We start from the raw sequence: 12281 nt of genomic DNA on the forward strand, positions 1-12281 counted from the left end.
TCCAAAGTTTATGTGTCACACATTAATCCGAACGGTTGAGACTTCAGCCACGTATGACGTCGCCAACGTTGTTTTTGCAGGTGCTGCAACAGACGCGTTTGACATATTGAGATGGATTTGATTGGATTTTTGAAACCCAATCGGCCCTTCCCCAAAGATCTCAAGATTAAATGCAAGAGACGTTTCTTCGTAACGTTTTTCTGACGTCATTAACGTGTTAAAAAGGAAAAGTCTGATCTGAAGAAAAGTTTTTCCTTAGCATGCTTAGCGGGGAAGGATCTTGTTTTATGAGCTTGAATTATTACAGTATGAGAGTTTTGCATGAACATTTAACATGCCCGTAAATAATCGGAAACAGGATGTTGTAAAATGCACACTGTCTGATTGTTCAGGTGAATAACTTAGATCAGAAAGAATGGGTGGGTTGTTGCATCATTCATACGTAGTAGATGTCAATGTCCGGATCTGTTCGTATCTGCTCATTGTTGAGTTCAAATGGTGTTTCATACAGGTTACGTTTTCTAGAGATATTTGTGTAAATGGGTCATCACCAGTAAAAAATCCATTCAAGGATTAGCATAATGATGATTTGAAACACATTTCTCACAGCCAAATCTTTTACTAAAAATCACCAGCTCCAAATCTATCACCCTCAGAAAAATATTTTACCAAAAATCCTCCGCTTCACATTTCGTACAGCCAAATCTTGAACTTTTTAGTTCAAGATTTGGCTGTACCTCAGCTTTTAATTTCTCACAGAAAAATATTTTAATAAAAATCACCAGCTTCAAATTTCTCAAAGAAAATTTTTTTAAAGTCACTTGAATGAAAAGCTTGAAATTCACCGTAGCTAAAATTTTCTAATGAAAAACTCATCATCTTCGAATTTCTCTTTCAACAAAAAAATCACCTCATAAAAGTTTTATTTTTTCGGATTTCTCACAGCCAAATCATCTTTTTCCAAATTCCTAACAAATAATTTTTTTTTCAAATTTTTCATAAAATCTTTTGATACAAATCAGGAGTTTTTAAATTTTAATGAAAATAAATTTTTGAGTTATGATTTCTCATTGCCAATATTTCTTACAAAAATTAGGAGCTTAAAATTTCCCACAGCAAAATTTTTTAATAAACACCTCCAAGTTTTTCATAGGAAATTCTTTCGTTTCAGATTTCTCACACTTTTGATTTAAATTTCTTACAGTTAATTTTCTTTTTTCAAAAAAATTTCACGCAGCCAATTTTTTTTTTCTCTTTTTTTTTCAGCTACACTTTTTTTTATGGAAATCACGAGCTCAAATCACTAAAACGTACCAAATTTTTTTCAGTTTTTCACAGCCATATATTTTTTAAACTTTCTTACAGCCAAACTTTCTAACAAAAATTACAACTTGAAATTTAAAGGGCATGAAGTAAATTATATTGAAAAACAAATCACAATTCATATGGAATTCAAATTTTAATTTCGAATTCAAATCAAAAACCCCACAGCTTTAATTTTGCACTGTACTTATTCACAGCTGTACAATTAAACTACAGAGTGTCCCATCAATTAGTGAAAATTGAAGGAACAGACAGACTCAAATGCGGTTTGCGAAAAGTTTATTCTCACAAAAAGGAATTTTTTTGACACACAAAAAAAATGGTTTAAATTTTTGTCGGGAGAAAGGGCTGCAGGAAACCAAGTCCCTGGAAATATGCTTATCTGAATCCTATAAAATGCAGAGTGTTCAATTAACATCTCGTTTCGGAATTTTCCTGCTACTGGTGCTTCCATTGTGATGTTGACATTATTGGATAAAGCACTATTGGTGAAATTGTTTCACCTCAGCCACGAATCACCGACTGAAGCTTTACAAACGTTTTGGACACCGAAGAGATTGAAGAAAAGTTCAGATCGGGAACTCCGTAATTTCCTCTCATGCAGTGCCTTCTATCGACATAAAAATGTTAAGCATTTTTTTTTCTTTCCCAGAAATTAATCCCCCTTCGCCGGAATAAATTTCTTGCAAACCGCATTCGAATATACCAATCCCTTCCACTTTTATGAATTTTTAAACTACCTTATTCTCGAATTTATGGGACACACCTTGAATTTCCTAGAAAAATTCACAATTCAAAATTTGAAATTCAAAACTGGAAACTCATAACTTTTTATTTCGACATCCTAGTTATTCCACAGCTGTACAATTGAATTGCAATGCCAATCACGGTGGGCGTCGATGAATAAGTAACTGACCTCTTCAATGACCTCTATTCATTATTGTTTTGTTTTCAACGAGACAAACAAACAAGCATATATTTCATCTTTATAAGATAATTCATACATTTCTCAAGTACCTTATTGAATTTTTTCCTTACTTCTCAACCTTGTTCGCAAAGTCAATGCCCTAATGTTTCAAGTTTCAAGTAAATGACCTTGCAGTATCCGAAAATAATTTTTTTTTTCTTATCTATTACCAGAAACACAAGAATTGCTTTCTTTCTTCTTCCGTTATTGTGTATGATAACTGGATAAAAAAAACTTTAAAGCTCTCTTAACGAAGTCTCAAAGAAGGTCGTCTTCTTAAACCTGTACAAAATTTCGCAATAAATGAAAAACCTGTGCGAGTCAGTTCAGTTTCCTCGTCGACTGAAATCTTCCTCTCAAAAAAGACAATGCACATTTGGTCCATACTGATTATGTTCCTTTTTTCCCTGTTATCCACATGACTCTGTCCGGCATGATCATGATCATGATAACAAGCTGTCAACGATTGGTTAGTCCATCGCGTTTAGATAAATTTTTTTTTTTTCTCCGTTCAATTTCAACTCTTTTTCAGGATGCTTGGATTACAGGTTGATGTCAAGATGTCGAAAATGGGAAAAGGTTTCAATAGGAAGTGCTGAAGGAAAATTCTTCTCGTGGACAGCAGAATAATTTCAATTAAGTAATGACATCATTTAAAAAGCTGATTTAACCTCTTCACAACTGAACTAAAACTTGACTATCAAAAAAATTGATTGGATTTGTGTTTATTCTACCGTAAACGCGGACTACTTTTGTTCTGGAATCCTTCTTTGGCCAAAAACGATAAATTAATAAAACGTACTATATTTTTCCCAGCCGTTTATTTCATTGGGCTTTTTGCCTGTTGTGGCCTTATTTTTGTATTTACCGTAGAAAATATTTTCGGAACCAGTTTTTGTGTCTGTAGTTTTTGCTAAGTTGCGGTGCTAAGCAAGAACCAAGCCGAGAAAAGTAAAGACACGGAAGAGGGCTCACTAGAGCCACTAAGTCGAGATTGAAGATGTGGGTCCAGCGCTTGGGCTGGCCACAGCGACACGAATGGCTTACCCGAGCCATCAAGCCGAGAAGTGTAGACGTGGTCCAGGACATAGCCTGGCACCGGTAAACAAAAAACAAAAACGGGCTCACACTAGAGCTATAAAGCCATGGACTCTAAAACTTTTTTGCACTTTGTAATTTTTTCTTTAATTGCTATTGTAAATTTTTGCTATTTGTAGTGTTTTTTTATTGTGTTTTATTGTCGTGCATGCAATGCATTGTTATTTATACATTCATAATAAAGTACGCGACACCACCCAGCCTCTCAACCGGGGAAAAATTGGCTATTTTGGCAATTGTCGATAGAACCTAGGTTGTGCGTGGTATGAAATGGTGAATGGAAATGGTACTAAGCAAAGTGTCTTACGCATCGGGTAGTTCACGAATGGCCGACTAGGGAGCAACACTTGTGATTAGCATGCTGTGAAATCACAAAGTTTTTCATTTCTCAAAAACTTTCAACTGTGGGGAATGTAATTGAGCTTTGTCGGTAGGTAAGTGCCTAATTAGAAACTCAATTTAAAGGGTTGCATGACCCTTGAAGTCAAATTTTCGAAAATGACTTCAAAAAATATTTCATTCAATTTGCAAATAAAATGCTAAAAATTTCGTGTCAATCGGTTAACTCGGTTAATTTGTTCTTTCGAAATAAAAGAAAGAAGTAATGAATAGCAGTATTGGATAGTCTGTTAATGGACCGACAAACTCAAAGGGTTGTTAGTAGGCATCAAGAGGAACAAAAATTGCAATGGAACATGGTGTCGCAAACCACGCTGATAGGGTGAAAATCGCCGTCTCCCGTAGTAGTCGATCGATCGTGGCGAAGGTAGTATGATGAGGACAACACCTCATCGGATATTGCTGTTGGTGCATCCGCTGTGCTATGCGCCCATTGCCATCTGCTCGACCGTAAATCAGATGCATATCAGCGTATTCTTCGTTCGTGAAGTTAGCCATCACGGTACTCATTGAAACAGACAACGAACTGCTACACGTGCTTACTACCGCAATAGCGCTAATTTACGTCGTCCGCAGTGCGTGATCCCACCCCAGCATGCGTTTCGCGACGCTGCTTACGTCAGATATGGTGAGTGAACCCACGAACGCATTCAAAGATCGGCTGATATCCACCTTTCGTCTCCTCTTTACTCAGAGCCTGCATGCGTTTTTCGCGATTTTCACCCTCTCAACGTGGTTTGCGACACCATGTCCCATTGCAATTTTTGTTCCTCTTGATGCTTACTAACAACCCTCTTAGTTTGTCGGTCCATTAACAGAACACCTTATATACAAGAAAAAACAATTTAAATGTGGGGTTTTTTTTTCAGATTTCTGTTTTCAAGTTCATCCGTAAGATTCAAAGAAACTATTGAAAGTTTGAAAAAAATATGTAAATTTCAAAAAAACTAAATTCAATATTTTTTCAATAACACCTCCCACTAATTTTTGAATCAATTGCCGAATCTGAGGTCCATTATACTAACACATGTCGAATAAACATCTCTGCAAAATTTCAGAATTTTTGAGAGCAATATTTTTTTTTAATCATTCGGATGCACTTAGAAACTGCAATCCGAAGGGTAGAATCGCGTTTCAAAGTCTCTTGCTTTGTATACGTTTACACTATAATTCATTATTTCTTTCTTTTATTATGAAAGGACAAATTAACCAATTGACACGAAATTTTCAGTATTTTATTTGCAATTGGATGTAATCGTTTTTGACGTCATTTTTGAAAATTCGCCTTCAAGGGTCATGACATCCCTTAATGCTTTCAACTGTAGTATGACTAAAATCTCATCTAATCTTTCATTTCTTCCGAAACATTAATTGAAAATTTATAATTAACACTTTAAAATACCTCCCTATTTCGGCCCAACATTTGTATTTTTACAACCTTTAGTAATTTGTTTGTGACTACACTTAAAAACGTAACCTATTTATAGTTTTTATTTCCAGACTGGAAAGATGGCGTATAAATGAAAACCTAATCCTGGAAGTCAAAGTTATGCAGACTACAGCAATGGGCACCTTCAAAACTGTTTATATGCAATTAGATCAGTTCAAATGAGAAAAAAAACTGCATATAACTTTAAAATGCCTCGAAGCACACACATTAAAAATCTCATACTTGAAAATGTATTTTCTAACAAACCAGGTCATACCAAGGTTTTTAGTATCGGGGAAGAACTAACATTTGCTAGTCACGTTGACAAAATATGTGTTTATGGTTTATTGCTAATTAAGCCCCCAAAGCCTGTTAAAAAGGTCTTTTTTGGTCAATTTGAAAGGTTTAAGATTGTTAAGTAAAAATGTCAACAAAAATAACTGTAAATAATCCTTATTTTTATGATCAATACAAGTTTAAAATGTAAGTTTACTTTGAAAAATTGAAGTTTCATTACGCGAGACCATATTCAAGAAATACCCTAACTCTTAATTCAACGCCTTAAGATAGGAAAAAGTGAAGCTAGATAAAGTTATCCACATACAAAGATAACATTGAATCAAACTGTTTTTATTTTTAATTAGTTTAAATTTTAAAAAAATTATTTGTTTTTTATTTAATATACATAATATATGACCTATCGACATAAAAAAGGTTACCACAACTTAAAAGTAATAATAATACCATGGTTTATTAGAAAATGTATTTAAAATTTTCGATAAATGGGCCAAAGTAGCCCGAGTTTACGGTACGTCAAGATCCTATAAAAAAAACAAATTAATTAATAAGTTTACTAATTTGAGTCGATATCTTCACTAGGACCATTTGAATACGAGGTATGCATGTGTGTACATAGGTCTTCAGAAAAAAATAAAGAACCATTAAAAATCATTTAAAACCGTTAAAAATGAGATAGCGAAGAGGTCAAATAAAAAGTTTTTTGTTATGTCCATGAAACCGGTCAAATTTTCTATGAATTTAATTTCTTAAAAGCTAATTGTCTAAGAATTTAATTTTCTTAAAAATTAATTTTCTAAGAATTTAATTTTTTTAAGAATTTAATTTTTTTAAATCAACTACATGAAATTTCCCACTGACAAATTTTTCAACAAATCCATCGGGTAAAACTTCTTGCTTAGAGCCAATTCGTTTTTTGTTTTTTCAAATTCCTCACAGCCAAATTTACTTTTTTCAACTTCCTCACAGTCAATTTGTTTCGTCAAATTTTTTGCCGATAAATATTTTTCAGGTTTCCAACCACCAAATTTTTCATACATAATTTCTTACAGCCAAAATAATTTTTTTTAATATCTTACAACCAAATCTTGTGACAAAAATTTCAAAAAATTAAATTTCTCACGGCCAATTTTTTTAGGTTTTTGCAGCCAAATTTTTGTTTGGAATTTCTCACAAAAAATTATCCTTTTTTTTTAATTTTCACGACGACTTCTCACATTTTATTTATTTTTTTATTTTTTTTTTTTGCAATTTTTCACAGCCACATTTTTTTTTTTCGTTTTTCTGTTTTTTGCAAATTTTTCATATCCGCATTTTTTTTTATTTGAATTTCTCACAGACCACGTTCTCTTTTTTTTTCTAATTTAATCGCAGTCACATTTTGTAATACTTTTTTACGAATTTCTCACAGCCTCATTTTCTTTCATTCGAATTCACAGCCACGTTTTTCTTTTCTTCTTTTCTAATTTATCACAGATAATTTTTATTCTTTTTCCATCGTTTTAGATATGATCATTTTTGCTTTTTTCTCCACGTTTTGATAATTTTTGTTTTTTCCCCCCATGGCTAGATTATTTTTTGTTTTTTTTTTCATCGTTGATATTTTTTTTTCCCCACCGTATAGATAATTTTTTTTCATTGTTTAGATAATTTTTTGTTTTTTTCCCCAGCGTATAGATAATTTTCGGTTTTTTCTTTTCATGGTTTTGATAATTTTTTTTCCATCGTTTAGATAATTTTTTTTCCATCGTTTAGATAATTTTGTTTCCCCCCCCCCATCGTTTAGATAATTTTTTTCCCCATCGTAAGATAATTTTTGCTTTTTTCCCATGCAGATAATTTGTTTTGTTTTTTTTCTCCATCGTTTAAATAATTTTTGTTCTTTTTTCGTTGGATAACCTCCTGTTCAATTTTTTTAATCTCAAGATGTCAAAAATTGTAAAAGATTCCAAAAGGAATTGATGGATGAAACTTATTCTCGAAGACAACAAAAATCAAATCACAAAATTATTCTGTGCTATTTTCAAAGCTGATTTAAACGACCATGTTTATGTGAGTGTCAAATGTCCATGAAACCGGTCTTAATAACTGTTCATTTCATCTATTTTATTATGTAGGAATTTTATATTAATGGTTCGAATGAATTAGCTAAGTGACTCGACAAACTTCTATTTTATATGATGATGGCTCTCTGGTTCTTGTTTTCACAAACATTCATATTGACGCTTTACGTGTTGTTGTTGTTTTTTTCACGGCAGTCAAGTAGAAAATAATGTTTTAATTTTTACGAAAACAAGGTTAAAAAACTGAACAGTATTTTTATTCTGGTTTTTACTTCCTGCAGTGGTACCCGAAAGTGCCACAGCACGTCAGTTGTTTTTTGAGTTTTGTGTGAATATCCACTATAAAAATGTACCGTATTCTCCAGCATTAGACGGCATGCCTGGAAACAGCGAGGCAAGTCAGTATGCCGGAAAATTCAGGCATTCCCGGCATACTCGAATTCCCATGCCGAGGAATTCGAGTCAATGGTTTTGGAAAATTCTGAAATATCTAGCAATCAAGAATCAATTGAATCGGCCGATTTGAATCTTTTGTGCCCTCTGCATTTTAAGATCCTTTCAAGATGTTTACGACTCACACTAATGCTCAAAAGTTAAGCGACAAAATCTAAAATGCTTATAAAACAAAATGCTTTCATTATTTTTTGTTAGAGTTTGCACTCATCATATGGTGAAGCAAAAAACACTCTGTGGTGAAATTACAAAGAAAATAGAAAATTCAAATTCAAGCAACTGACGTAGAAAAGAACATTCGTGTATTGAACCCCAAAAAGCTCAATGGAGAAAGTCGGCCAATATGGATATCACCACTCATGCTGGATGCTCAGTCTCGGCAACGTCGATCCATACCGATAATAAGATTATATCAATGGCATTTTGCGGTATCAAAGTCCATGTAATCGGAAGACTTGTTCGCAGCTCACCGAGGCTTTTTAGGAGGGCCATGGAGAGTAGTTGAATGTTTTCCATAGATGTCTAATATATTCTCTATTGGGTTCAATGAAAAGAAATGGGTGGCTATTCCATACGAATCAGCGTTTCAGACTAAACGTAATGCTCGACAACATAAACTGTGTTAAATTTTGTATTATCATCCGTAAGCATAGTATGAGGTCCCGAGGCAGAAATAAATAGTGCTAGCATATGGTGGATGGATGCTATTTCGATAGTGCAGTTTGAAAAGATTGTTTTTTGAAAATGATTCTTGAAATTTTGTTTTTTTACAAAAATCCTCAAAACAGTGACCTCAATTATGATTCTGAAAACAAAGTATTTTTAGTCAATGCTCCTACCAATATTGCATTCTCTCCCTTTCTTAACTATGCTCCTTACAACAGTGTTTTCTCTCAACAATTCTTCTTGCAACAGCGTTCTCCACAATGCTCGTTACAACAGTGTTTTCAACAATTCTTCTTACAACAGTGTTTTCAACAATTCTTCTTACAACAGTGTTTACAACGATTCTCCTCACAACAGTGTTTTCAACAATTCTTCTTACAACAGTGTTTTCAACAATTCTCCTCACAACAGCGTTTTCAACATTTTTACTCACAACACTATTTCGCACACGCGAAAAATGCTCCTTAGAACAGTGTTTTCAACAATTCTCCTCACAAAAGTGTTTCGCACGCGCGAACAATGCTTCTTACAACAGTGTTTCTTAAATGTCGTTCACGATATTTTTCTCAACAATGCACATTAAAACAGTGTTTTACAACAATGTTCCTCAGAACAGTGTTTCTCAGCAATGCTCCTCAATACAGTGTTTCACAGCAATGTTCACAAAACAATGTTTTTTGATAATGCTTCTTAAAATTTTCCTTTTAAAAGTAAATTCTTCATAACAGTGATCTCAAATACGCTTCTACGCTTCTGAAAACAAAGGTTGCTAAAAATACTCCTCACAACACTGTGTCCTTAGAAATGCTCCTCAAAATAGTTTATCCTTATAAATGCTTCTCATAACAGTGTTTTTGAAAAATGCACCTTACAAAAATGTTTTTTAAATCATGCTCCTCACAACATTGTTTTTCGACCAATATTCTTAACAACAGTGTTCTTCTTAAATTTTTCTCGTGACAACAATATTTTCACAACAATCTTACAATTAGAGAAAGCAGCGTGAAATTGAGCAGATGAACGTTATCGTACACTTTATCATAGATATAACAACTTCAAGGATGAACTGCAATTTTACGTATCACTTAATACACTGACAATAAAATAAAAAAAACATTTAATAGCAAAAACATCCAAAGAAACCAATAGAAATATTTCTTTTGAAAAATGATTTTAAGTTTCTATCAATATTCATGAAATTCTATCCTACGAAAGCGATTCCGAATTCTTGACACCAAATAAATGAGATTCTCTAAGAAAATAAAACAAAACTGTCACAATTTCAGAATCTTTAAGCATTGATAATCTTTTTCAAAACCAGTTTAAACCAGTTACATCTCTGCAGTTCTGGAAAACCGGTTTTAACTAGAGAAATTTATAAAGAGAAAGTATGTAATATCTCCATGCTATGTAAAAATGGTTAAATGTTAATAAATTGTTCAGAGAATAATGCATTATTAAGTAATTTGCTGTGATGATCATTTGTCAATTTATGATGGTGATGGTAATTATGATGGTGATGGTAATTATAATGATCATAATATTAATTTTATATATATAATAATTATTTAAAAACAAATATCTATGTAGTTGGCTTTAACAATAACTCTCGGAAGATTTATTTTTCTCAACATTACTCACAAATAATGCATTTTCAGCAATTCAGAATTGCATTTATCCCTTTTTAATTCGTTGTTACTTCTCTTTAATGTTTCTTAATTCTCCAAGTAAGTTGAACAAAATTATAATGCCGATAGTCTGTTAAATAATGATAGTCATTATATTAATAATTTTTTATGTACAATTTGACATGATATTTAAACAATACTTATAAACGGATAACCCAAGTATATCATAAAAAATAATGGATAACATTCATTTACAGTGATGAATGAATAACATTTACAAAAGTAAACCGGATAACACTTATTTAACAGAAGTAAACGGATAACACAAGTTCATCGTCAAATGGTGAATGGATAACATTGATCCACAACAATGAATGGATATTAATTATTAACAAAAGAAAACGGGTAATACAAAATTTACCACACCGATAATTCATCATTAGTTAGCGTCTAGCCCGATTCATCAACAATAAACAGAAAACCAAGGGCGTAGCGGGGGGGGGGGGGGACTTCGGGGTCTGGTCCCCCCCCGAAATGTGAGAAAATGACCGAAAAAAGGGGAAAAAAAGGCCAAATCCATTGTTCTGTCACTTTGGTTCCCCCCCAAAATGAAAGTGGTCCCCCTCCGAATGAAATTTCTGGCTACTCCCCTGCAGAAAACACATGCTCATCTTAAATATAAAAGTATAGAATCGATTTATATATGAACAACTAAAGAATAACAAACTTTTACCAACATTTAAACGAAAAACACTGATTTGTCAACAATTTATCAACAATAATCGAGAGATACCGATTTATCCATAACCAACAGAAAACATCGATTCATCGGCAATTAACAAACAAGTGACATCTCGACAGTTAACAAACAAGTAACTTTTACCGACAATCAACAAACAAGTAACTTTTACTGACAATCAACAAACAAATAACTTTTATCGACAATCAAATGAATGATAAAATAATTTTATCAACAATAAATGGAAAATACTGATTTATGAATGATTAAGGGATAAATACTGATTTAGGGATGATTAACAGATAACGCTGATTTATAAACAACTAATGAATAACAATCTTATAACAACAATTGGTTAATATAACACCCTTTTAACAGCAATCGATTATTATAACACCCTTTTATTAACAATAAACGTAAAATATATTGAGTTATATATCGATAATTTACGGAGAAAACACAGATTCAATAACAACGACACTGGACTCAATATTGATTGATTTATAACCACTCATATAGAAATTATCTAAATATATGTATGTGGTTTTGGAGGATTTTTCGCAATAATCAAATTTGAATTTATCATTTATTGGTAGGAGTTAAAAGTGAACATTGAAAACATTTCCATAATAAATTATATAATGTTTATTTTTATACAAGTTATAAAATCATTCTACTTTCATTAATGATTTCTTTTTAGAGAGTGACACAAATTTTCAACTGCTAAGCACATTGTGAAATCATTTTCTAAATAAATGAACAATGGTTGTAAATCGGAATTTTTTAAGTGAAAAAACCTATAATATCTATTGTTGAATCTTATTATTTTGTGGTAGTGAATTGATTAAGGAAAATTGTAAATTGAAAAACAACGATGTATTTCTTTCTTTTTTTCAATGCGTTTTTTTCCTCATGTAAAGTCACGTATATGTTTCTCACTTTACCAGAAATTTCTCCCATTAAAATTTTTCCGTTTCCTTCTCGAAATGAATGATTTGATTTATCGTGTGTTTGTGTTGAACAGACGAAAAATAACTTAATTTTTCCTGATCGGTTCACAGAAATCGAAATTAAAAGCTTGACTTCTTCATAAAGGTGAAGGATATGCTAATATTTTGATTAATTGAAACATGTACTGGGAATCTGGATTTTAAAATCCGTTAAACGATGTTATGAAGAAAACAATTTATCATTTTTAAATTTGATTTACTCCAGTGTT

The sequence above is a fragment of the Pholcus phalangioides genome, unplaced genomic scaffold (genome assembly GCF_987345545.1).
Source record: "Pholcus phalangioides strain wild (caught in Gottingen) unplaced genomic scaffold, Ppha-v1.0 ptg000015l_1, whole genome shotgun sequence".
Lineage (NCBI taxonomy): Eukaryota > Metazoa > Arthropoda > Arachnida > Araneae > Pholcidae > Pholcus > Pholcus phalangioides.